Consider the following 12,202-nt stretch of genomic DNA (forward strand, 5'->3'; position numbering starts at 1 on the left):
CTCGAATATGTTGAACTCAAAACTCTAATTTTCTTCAAAGATTTAATCTTTATACATTCAAATGGTCTAGTGACATATTGGGTACCTTCATTGACGTAATTTCATTCAAACCTTTAATGTTTATACATTAAAATGGTCTAGTGACATAATAGGTACCTTGATTGGGGTATTCTCGTACAAAGATTCAATCTTTAGTCATTAAAACACTCTTCGCGACTTCAGATGGAACTTGAAAGAGTTAAACTCAAAACTCTCATTTGTTTTCAAAGATTCAATCTTTATACATTAAAAGGTCTGATGACGTAATAGTTACCTTGATTGATGTAATCTCATCACAGATTCAGTCTTTACTCTCTAAAACACTCTTTATAACGTCAAAAGAAACTCGAATAGGTTTAACTCAAAACTCCCATTTTCTTTCAAAGATTTAGAAATTGGGTAATACAATGGTTCAGTGACGTAACAAGTACCTTGACTGAGGTACTTTCATTCAAAGATTCAATCTTTTCTCATTAAAGCACTCTTCTGGACGTCAAAGGGAACTCGAACAAGCTTAACTCAAAACTCTCATTTTCTTTCTAAGATTTAATCTTTATAGATTAAAAAGGTATACTGACATAATAGGTACCTTGATTGAGGTATTTTTCTTTCAAAGATTCCACCTTTTGTCATTAAAGCACTCTTCGCAACTCTATAGGGAACTCGAAAAAGTTAATCTCAAAACTCTAATTTTCATTCAAAGATTCAATCTTTATACGTTAAAAAGGACTAGTGACATAATAGGTACCTTGATTGAGATAATTTCTTTCAAAGATTCAATCTTGACTCATGAAAACACTCTTCGGAACGTCGAAGGAAACTCGAATAAGTTTAACTCAAAACTCTCGCTTTTCTTTCAAAAATTCAATCTTGAACCATTAAAGAGGTCCAGTGACATAATAGGTACCTTGATTGAAGTAATTTCATTCAAAGATTCAATCTTTACTCATTAAAACGCTATTCGTGACGTCAAAGCGAACTCGAATAAGATTAACTCAAAACTCTCATTTTCTTTCAAAGATTCAATTCTTTATATATTAAAAACGTCTAGGGACATAACAGGTACCTAGATTGAGGTAGTTTCATTCAAAGATTCAATCCTTACTCATTAAAACACTCTTCGTGAAGTCAAAGGGAACTCGAACGAGTTTAACAAAAAACTCTCATTTTTTTCAAAGATTTAATCTTTATACATTAAAATGGTCTAGTGACATAATATATACCTCGATTGAGGTATTTTCATTCAAGGATTCAATCTCTACTCATTAAAACACTCTTCGGGACGTCAATCGGAACTTGAATAAGTTTAACTAAAAACTCTCATTTTCTTTCAATGATTCAATTTTTATACATTATAATAGGCGAGTGGTATAGTAGGTACCTTGATTGATGTATTTTCTTTCAAAGATTCAATCTTTACTCATTAAAGCACTCTTCTGGACGTCAAAGGGTACTCTCAAATAAGTTTAACTCAAAACTCTAATTTTCTTTCAAAGATTCAATCTTCATAGATTAAAAAGGTCTAGTGACATAATAGGTACCTTGATTGAGATATTTTCTTTCAAGGATTAAATCTTTAGGGATTAAAACACTCTTCGCAACTTCATAGGGAACTCGAATAAGTTAAACTCGGAACTCTAATTTTCATTCAAAGATTTAACCTTTATAAGTTAAAAAGGTCTAGTGACATAATAGGTACCTTGATTGACATAATTTCATTCAAAGATTCAACCTTTGCTCATAAAATCCCTCTTCGGAATGTCGAAGGGAACTCGAATGAATTTGACTCGAAACTCTCATTTTATTTCAAAGATTCAATCTTTAAATATTAAATAGATCTAGTGACATAATAGGTACCTTGATTGAGGAAATTTCAATTAAAGATTCAACTTTCACTCATTAAAACACTCTTTGTGACGTCAAAGGGAACTCGAATATGTTTTAACTCAAAACTCTCATTTTCTTTCAAAGATTTAATCTCTGTACATTAAAATGGTCCAGTGACATAATAGGTCGAATGACATAATTGGTACATTGAATGAGGTAATTTCAATCAAAGATTGAATCTTTACTCATTAAAACGTTCTTCGTGACGTCAAAGGGAACTTGAATTAGCTTTGCACAAAACTCTCATTTTCTTTCAAAGATTTAATCTTCTTACGTTAAAACGGGTCTACTGACATAATATGTACCTTGATTGTTGTATTTTCATTCAAAGATTCATTTTTTACTCTTTAAAACGCTCTTCGGGACGTCAATGGGAACTCGATTAAGTTTAACTCAAATCTCACATTTTCTTTCAAAGATTCAATCTTTATACATTAAAAAGGTGGAGTGACATAAAAGGTACCTTGATTGGGGTATTTTCATACAAAGATTTAATCTTCAGTCATTGAAACACTGTTCGCGACTTCCTAGGGAGCTTGAATAAGTTAAACTCAAAACTCAAATTTTCTTTAAAAGATTCAATCTTTATACATTAAAATGGTCTAGAGACATAATAAGTCCCCAAATTGAGGTAATTCAATTCAAGGACTCAATCTTAACTCATTAAAACACTCTTCGTTACGTCAAAGCGAATTCGAATAAGTTTAAATCAAGACTCTCATTTTCTTTCAAAGATTTAATCTTTATACAATAAAATGGTCTAGTGACATAATAGGCACATCGATTGAGGTATTTTCATTCGAAAAATTTATCTTTAGTCTTTAAAACACTCATCGCGACTTCATAGGGAACTTGAACAAGTTAAACTCAAAGCTCTCATTTTCTTTCAAAGATTCAGTCTTTATACGATTAAAAGGTCTAGTGGCATGATTTAATACCTTGATTGAAGTAATTTCATTCAAAGATTCAATCTTTACTCACTGAAACACTCTTCGTGATCTCAAAGGGAACTCAAATAAGTTTAACTCAAACCTCTAATTTTCTTTTAAAGATTTAATATTTATACATTAAAATGGTCTAGTGACATAATAGGTTCATTGATTGAGGCATTTTCATTCAAAGATTCAATCTTTAGTCATTAAAACACTCTTCGCGACTTTATAGGGGACTCGAATATGTTAAACTCAAAACTCTCATTTTCTTTCAATGACTCAATCTTTATACATTAAAAAGGCCTAGTGACATAATAGGTACCTTGATTGAGGTAATTTCATTCAGAGACTCAATCTTTATTCATTAAAACACACTTGGTGACGTCAAAGCGAACTCGAATATGTTGAACTCAAAACTCTAATTTTCTTTCAAAGATTTAATCTTTATACATTCAAATGGTCTAGTGACATATTGGGTACCTTCATTGACGTAATTTCATTCAAACCTTTAATGTTTATACATTAAAATGGTCTAGTGACATAATAGGTACCTTGATTGGGGTATTCTCGTACAAAGATTCAATCTTTAGTCATTAAAACACTCTTCGCGACTTCAGATGGAACTTGAAAAAGTTAAACTCAAAACTCTCATTTGTTTTCAAGGATTCAATCTTTATACATTAAAAGGTCTGATGACGTAATAGTTACCTTGATTGATGTAATCTCATCACAGATTCAGTCTTTACTCTCTAAAACACTCTTTATAACGTCAAAAGAAACTCGAATAGGTTTAACTCAAAACTCCCATTTTCTTTCAAAGATTTAGAAATTGGGTAATACAATGGTTCAGTGACGTAACAAGTACCTTGACTGAGGTACTTTCATTCAAAGATTCAATCTTTTCTCATTAAAGCACTCTTCTGGACGTCAAAGGGAACTCGAACAAGCTTAACTCAAAACTCTCATTTTCTTTCTAAGATTTAATCTTTATAGATTAAAAAGGTATACTGACATAATAGGTACCTTGATTGAGGTATTTTTCTTTCAAAGATTCCACCTTTTGTCATTAAAGCACTCTTCGCAACTCTATAGGGAACTCGAAAAAGTTAATCTCAAAACTCTAATTTTCATTCAAAGATTCAATCTTTATACGTTAAAAAGGACTAGTGACATAATAGGTACCTTGATTGAGATAATTTCTTTCAAAGATTCAATCTTGACTCATGAAAACACTCTTCGGAACGTCGAAGGAAACTCGAATAAGTTTAACTCAAAACTCTCGTTTTTCTTTCAAAGATTCAATCTTGAACCACTAAAGAGGTCCAGTGACATAATAGGTACCTTGATTGAAGTAATTTCATTCAAAGATTCAATCTTTACTCATTAAAACGCTATTCGTGACGTCAAAGCGAACTCGAATAAGATTAACTCAAAACTCTCATTTTCTTTCAAAGATTCAATTCTTTATATATTAAAAACGTCTAGGGACATAACAGGTACCTAGATTGAGGTAGTTTCATTCAAAGATTCAATCCTTACTCATTAAAACACTCTTCGTGAAGTCAAAGGGAACTCAAACGAGTTTAACAAAAAACTCTCATTTTTTTCAAAGATTTAATCTTTATACATTAAAATGGTCTAGTGACATAATATATACCTCGATTGAGGTATTTTCATTCAAGGATTCAATCTCTACTCATTAAAACACTCTTCGGGACGTCAATCGGAACTTGAATAAGTTTAACTAAAAACTCTCATTTTCTTTCAATGATTCAATTTTTATACATTATAATAGGCGAGTGGTATAGTAGGTACCTTGATTGAGGTATTTTCTTTCAAAGATTCAATCTTTACTCATTAAAGCACTCTTCTGGACGTCAAAGGGTACTCTCAAATAAGTTTAACTCAAAACTCTAATTTTCTTTCAAAGATTCAATCTTCATAGATTAAAAAGGTCTAGTGACATAATAGGTACCTTGATTGAGATATTTTCTTTCAAGGATTAAATCTTTAGGGATTAAAACACTCTTCGCAACTTCATAGGGAACTCGAATAAGTTAAACTCGGAACTCTAATTTTCATTCAAAGATTTAACCTTTATAAGTTAAAAAGGTCTAGTGACATAATAGGTACCTTGATTGACATAATTTCATTCAAAGATTCAACCTTTGCTCATAAAATCCCTCTTCGGAATGTCGAAGGGAACTCGAATGAATTTGACTCGAAACTCTCATTTTATTTCAAAGATTCAATCTTTAAACATTAAATAGATCTAGTGACATAATAGGTACCTTGATTGAGGAAATTTCAATTAAAGATTCAACTTTCACTCATTAAAACACTCTTTGTGACGTCAAAGGGAACTCGAATATGTTTTAACTCAAAACTCTCATTTTCTTTCAAAGATTTAATCTCTGTACATTAAAATGGTCCAGTGACATAATAGGTCGAATGACATAATTGGTACATTGAATGAGGTAATTTCAATCAAAGATTGAATCTTTACTCATTAAAACGTTCTTCGTGACGTCAAAGGGAACTTGAATTAGCTTTGCACAAAACTCTCATTTTCTTTCAAAGATTTAATCTTCTTACGTTAAAACGGGTCTACTGACATAATATGTACCTTGATTGTTGTATTTTCATTCAAAGATTCATTTTTTACTCTTTAAAACGCTCTTCGGGACGTCAATGGGAACTCGATTAAGTTTAACTCAAATCTCACATTTTCTTTCAAAGATTCAATCTTTATACATTAAAAAGGTGGAGTGACATAAAAGGTACCTTGATTGGGGTATTTTCATACAAAGATTTAATCTTCAGTCATTGAAACACTGTTCGCGACTTCCTAGGGAGCTTGAATAAGTTAAACTCAAAACTCAAATTTTCTTTAAAAGATTCAATCTTTATACATTAAAATGGTCTAGAGACATAATAAGTCCCCAAATTGAGGTAATTCAATTCAAGGACTCAATCTTAACTCATTAAAACACTCTTCGTTACGTCAAAGCGAATTCGAATAAGTTTAAATCAAGACTCTCATTTTCTTTCAAAGATTTAATCTTTATACAATAAAATGGTCTAGTGACATAATAGGCACATCGATTGAGGTATTTTCATTCGAAAAATTTATCTTTAGTCTTTAAAACACTCATCGCGACTTCATAGGGAACTTGAACAAGTTAAACTCAAAGCTCTCATTTTCTTTCAAAGATTCAGTCTTTATACGATTAAAAGGTCTAGTGGCATGATTTAATACCTTGATTGAAGTAATTTCATTCAAAGATTCAATCTTTACTCACTGAAACACTCTTCGTGATCTCAAAGGGAACTCAAATAAGTTTAACTCAAACCTCTAATTTTCTTTTAAAGATTTAATATTTATACATTAAAATGGTCTAGTGACATAATAGGTTCATTGATTGAGGCATTTTCATTCAAAGATTCAATCTTTAGTCATTAAAACACTCTTCGCGACTTTATAGGGGACTCGAATATGTTAAACTCAAAACTCTCATTTTCTTTCAATGACTCAATCTTTATACATTAAAAAGGCCTAGTGACATAATAGGTACCTTGATTGAGGTAATTTCATTCAGAGATTCAATCTTTATTCATTAAAACACACTTGGTGACGTCAAAGCGAACTCGAATATGTTGAACTCAAAACTCTAATTTTCTTTCAAAGATTTAATCTTTATACATTCAAATGGTCTAGTGACATATTGGGTACCTTCATTGACGTAATTTCATTCAAACCTTTAATGTTTATACATTAAAATGGTCTAGTGACATAATAGGTACCTTGATTGGGGTATTCTCGTACAAAGATTCAATCTTTAGTCATTAAAACACTCTTCGCGACTTCAGATGGAACTTGAAAAAGTTAAACTCAAAACTCTCATTTGTTTTCAAGGATTCAATCTTTATACATTAAAAGGTCTGATGACGTAATAGTTACCTTGATTGATGTAATCTCATCACAGATTCAGTCTTTAGTCTCTAAAACACTCTTTATAACGTCAAAAGAAACTCGAATAGGTTTAACTCAAAACTCCCATTTTCTTTCAAAGATTTAGAAATTGGGTAATACAATGGTTCAGTGACGTAACAAGTACCTTGACTGAGGTACTTTCATTCAAAGATTCAATCTTTTCTCATTAAAGCACTCTTCTGGACGTCAAAGGGAACTCGAACAAGCTTAACTCAAAACTCTCATTTTCTTTCTAAGATTTAATCTTTATAGATTAAAAAGGTATACTGACATAATAGGTACCTTGATTGAGGTATTTTTCTTTCAAAGATTCCACCTTTTGTCATTAAAGCACTCTTCGCAACTCTATAGGGAACTCGAAAAAGTTAATCTCAAAACTCTAATTTTCATTCAAAGATTCAATCTTTATACGTTAAAAAGGACTAGTGACATAATAGGTACCTTGATTGAGATAATTTCTTTCAAAGATTCAATCTTGACCCATGAAAACACTCTTCGGAACGTCGAAGGAAACTCGAATAAGTTTAACTCAATACTCTCGCTTTTCTTTCAAAGATTCAATCTTGAACCATTAAAGAGGTCCAGTGACATAATAGGTACCTTGATTGAAGTAATTTCATTCAAAGATTCAATCTTTACTCATTAAAACGCTATTCGTGACGTCAAAGCGAACTCGAATAAGATTAACTCAAAACTCTCATTTTCTTTCAAAGATTCAATTCTTTATATATTAAAAACGTCTAGGGACATAACAGGTACCTAGATTGAGGTAGTTTCATTCAAAGATTCAATCCTTACTCATTAAAACAATCTTCGTGAAGTCAAAGGGAACTCGAACGAGTTTAACAAAAAACTCTCATTTTTTTCAAAGATTTAATCTTTATACATTAAAATGGTCTAGTGACATAATATATACCTCGATTGAGGTATTTTCATTCAAGGATTCAATCTCTACTCATTAAAACACTCTTCGGGACGTCAATCGGAACTTGAATAAGTTTTACTAAAAACTCTCATTTTCTTTCAATGATTCAATTTTTATACATTATAATAGGCGAGTGGTATAGTAGGTACCTTGATTGATGTATTTTCTTTCAAAGATTCAATCTTTACTCATTAAAGCACTCTTCTGGATGTCAAAGGGTACTCTCAAATAAGTTTAACTCAAAACTCTAATTTTCTTTCAAAGATTCAATCTTCATAGATTAAAAAGGTCTAGTGACATAATAGGTACCTTGATTGAGATATTTTCTTTCAAGGATTAAATCTTTAGGGATTAAAACACTCTTCGCAACTTCATAGGGAACTCGAATAAGTTAAACTCGGAACTCTAATTTTCATTCAAAGATTTAACCTTTATAAGTTAAAAAGGTCTAGTGACATAATAGGTACCTTGATTGACATAATTTCATTCAAAGATTCAACCTTTGCTCATAAAATCCCTCTTCGGAATGTCGAAGGGAACTCGAATGAATTTGACTCGAAACTCTCATTTTATTTCAAAGATTCAATCTTTAAACATTAAATAGATCTAGTGACATAATAGGTACCTTGATTGAGGAAATTTCAATTAAAGATTCAACTTTCACTCATTAAAACACTCTTTGTGACGTCAAAGGGAACTCGAATATGTTTTAACTCAAAACTCTCATTTTCTTTCAAAGATTTAATCTCTGTACATTAAAATGGTCCAGTGACATAATAGGTCGAATGACATAATTGGTACATTGAATGAGGTAATTTCAATCAAAGATTGAATCTTTACTCATTAAAACGTTCTTCGTGACGTCAAAGGGAACTTGAATTAGCTTTGCACAAAACTCTCATTTTCTTTCAAAGATTTAATCTTCTTACGTTAAAACGGGTCTACTGACATAATATGTACCTTGATTGTTGTATTTTCATTCAAAGATTCATTTTTTACTCTTTAAAACGCTCTTCGGGACGTCAATGGGAACTCGATTAAGTTTAACTCAAATCTCACATTTTCTTTCAAAGATTCAATCTTTATACATTAAAAAGGTGGAGTGACATAAAAGGTACCTTGATTGGGGTATTTTCATACAAAGATTTAATCTTCAGTCATTGAAACACTGTTCACGACTTCCTAGGGAGCTTGAATAAGTTAAACTCAAAACTCAAATTTTCTTTAAAAGATTCAATCTTTATACATTAAAATGGTCTAGAGACATAATAAGTCCCCAAATTGAGGTAATTCAATTCAAGGACTCAATCTTAACTCATTAAAACACTCTTCGTTACGTCAAAGCGAATTCGAATAAGTTTAAATCAAGACTCTCATTTTCTTTCAAAGATTTAATCTTTATACAATAAAATGGTCTAGTGACATAATAGGCACATCGATTGAGGTATTTTCATTCGAAAAATTTATCTTTAGTCTTTAAAACACTCATCGCGACTTCATAGGGAACTTGAACAAGTTAAACTCAAAGCTCTCATTTTCTTTCAAAGATTCAGTCTTTATACGATTAAAAGGTCTAGTGGCATGATTTAATACCTTGATTGAAGTAATTTCATTCAAAGATTCAATCTTTACTCACTGAAACACTCTTCGTGATCTCAAAGGGAACTCAAATAAGTTTAACTCAAACCTCTAATTTTCTTTTAAAGATTTAATATTTATACATTAAAATGGTCTAGTGACATAATAGGTTCATTGATTGAGGCATTTTCATTCAAAGATTCAATCTTTAGTCATTAAAACACTCTTCGCGACTTTATAGGGGACTCGAATATGTTAAACTCAAAACTCTCATTTTCTTTCAATGACTCACTCTTTATACATTAAAAAGGCCTAGTGACATAATAGGTACCTTGATTGAGGTAATTTCATTCAGAGATTCAATCTTTATTCATTAAAACACACTTGGTGACGTCAAAGCGAACTCGAATATGTTGAACTCAAAACTCTAATTTTCTTTCAAAGATTTAATCTTTATACATTCAAATGGTCTAGTGACATATTGGGTACCTTCATTGACGTAATTTCATTCAAACCTTTAATGTTTATACATTAAAATGGTCTAGTGACATAATAGGTACCTTGATTGGGGTATTCTCGTACAAAGATTCAATCTTTAGTCATTAAAACACTCTTCGCGACTTCAGATGGAACTTGAAAAAGTTAAACTCAAAACTCTCATTTGTTTTCAAGGATTCAATCTTTATACATTAAAAGGTCTGATGACGTAATAGTTACCTTGATTGATGTAATCTCATCACAGATTCAGTCTTTACTCTCTAAAACACTCTTTATAACGTCAAAAGAAACTCGAATAGGTTTAACTCAAAACTCCCATTTTCTTTCAAAGATTTAGAAATTGGGTAATACAATGGTTCAGTGACGTAACAAGTACCTTGACTGAGGTACTTTCATTCAAAGATTCAATCTTTTCTCATTAAAGCACTCTTCTGGACGTCAAAGGGAACTCGAACAAGCTTAACTCAAAACTCTCATTTTCTTTCTAAGATTTAATCTTTATAGATTAAAAAGGTATACTGACATAATAGGTACCTTGATTGAGGTATTTTTCTTTCAAAGATTCCACCTTTTGTCATTAAAGCACTCTTCGCAACTCTATAGGGAACTCGAAAAAGTTAATCTCAAAACTCAAATTTTCATTCAAAGATTCAATCTTTATACGTTAAAAAGGACTAGTGACATAATAGGTACCTTGATTGAGATAATTTCTTTCAAAGATTCAATCTTGACCCATGAAAACACTCTTCGGAACGTCGAAGGAAACTCGAATAAGTTTAACTCAATACTCTCGCTTTTCTTTCAAAGATTCAATCTTGAACCATTAAAGAGGTCCAGTGACATAATAGGTACCTTGATTGAAGTAATTTCATTCAAAGATTCAATCTTTACTCATTAAAACGCTATTCGTGACGTCAAAGCGAACTCGAATAAGATTAACTCAAAACTCTCATTTTCTTTCAAAGATTCAATTCTTTATATATTAAAAACGTCTAGGGACATAACAGGTACCTAGATTGAGGTAGTTTCATTCAAAGATTCAATCCTTACTCATTAAAACATTCTTCGTGAAGTCAAAGGGAACTCGAACGAGTTTAACAAAAAACTCTCATTTTTTTCAAAGATTTAATCTTTATACATTAAAATGGTCTAGTGACATAATATATACCTCGATTGAGGTATTTTCATTCAAGGATTCAATCTCTACTCATTAAAACACTCTTCGGGACGTCAATCGGAACTTGAATAAGTTTTACTAAAAACTCTCATTTTCTTTCAATGATTCAATTTTTATACATTATAATAGGCGAGTGGTATAGTAGGTACCTTGATTGATGTATTTTCTTTCAAAGATTCAATCTTTACTCATTAAAGCACTCTTCTGGACGTCAAAGGGTACTCTCAAATAAGTTTAACTCAAAACTCTAATTTTCTTTCAAAGATTCAATCTTCATAGATTAAAAAGGTCTAGTGACATAATAGGTACCTTGATTGAGATATTTTCTTTCAAGGATTAAATCTTTAGGGATTAAAACACTCTTCGCAACTTCATAGGGAACTCGAATAAGTTAAACTCGGAACTCTAATTTTCATTCAAAGATTTAACCTTTATAAGTTAAAAAGGTCTAGTGACATAATAGGTACCTTGATTGACATAATTTCATTCAAAGATTCAACCTTTGCTCATAAAATCCCTCTTCGGAATGTCGAAGGGAACTCGAATGAATTTGACTCGAAACTCTCATTTTATTTCAAAGATTCAATCTTTAAACATTAAATAGATCTAGTGACATAATAGGTACCTTGATTGAGGAAATTTCAATTAAAGATTCAACTTTCACTCATTAAAACACTCTTTGTGACGTCAAAGGGAACTCGAATATGTTTTAACTCAAAACTCTCATTTTCTTTCAAAGATTTAATCTCTGTACATTAAAATGGTCCAGTGACATAATAGGTCGAATGACATAATTGGCACATTGAATGAGGTAATTTCAATCAAAGATTGAATCTTTACTCATTAAAACGTTCTTCGTGACGTCAAAGGGAACTTGAATTAGCTTTGCACAAAACTCTCATTTTCTGTCAAAGATTTAATCTTCTTACGTTAAAACGGGTCTACTGACATAATATGTACCTTGATTGTTGTATTTTCATTCAAAGATTCATTTTTTACTCTTTAAAACGCTCTTCGGGACGTCAATGGGAACTCGATTAAGTTTAACTCAAATCTCACATTTTCTTTCAAAGATTTAATCTTTATACATTAAAAAGGTGGAGTGACATAAAAGGTACCTTGATTGGGGTATTTTCATACAAAGATTTAATCTTCAGTCATTGAAACACTGT

This window comes from Cornus florida, unplaced genomic scaffold (assembly GCF_030987335.1).
Source record: "Cornus florida cultivar Cherokee Brave unplaced genomic scaffold, ASM3098733v1 CherokeeBrave_3.0.0_Hap2_Chr01, whole genome shotgun sequence".
Taxonomy (NCBI): Eukaryota; Viridiplantae; Streptophyta; class Magnoliopsida; order Cornales; family Cornaceae; genus Cornus; species Cornus florida.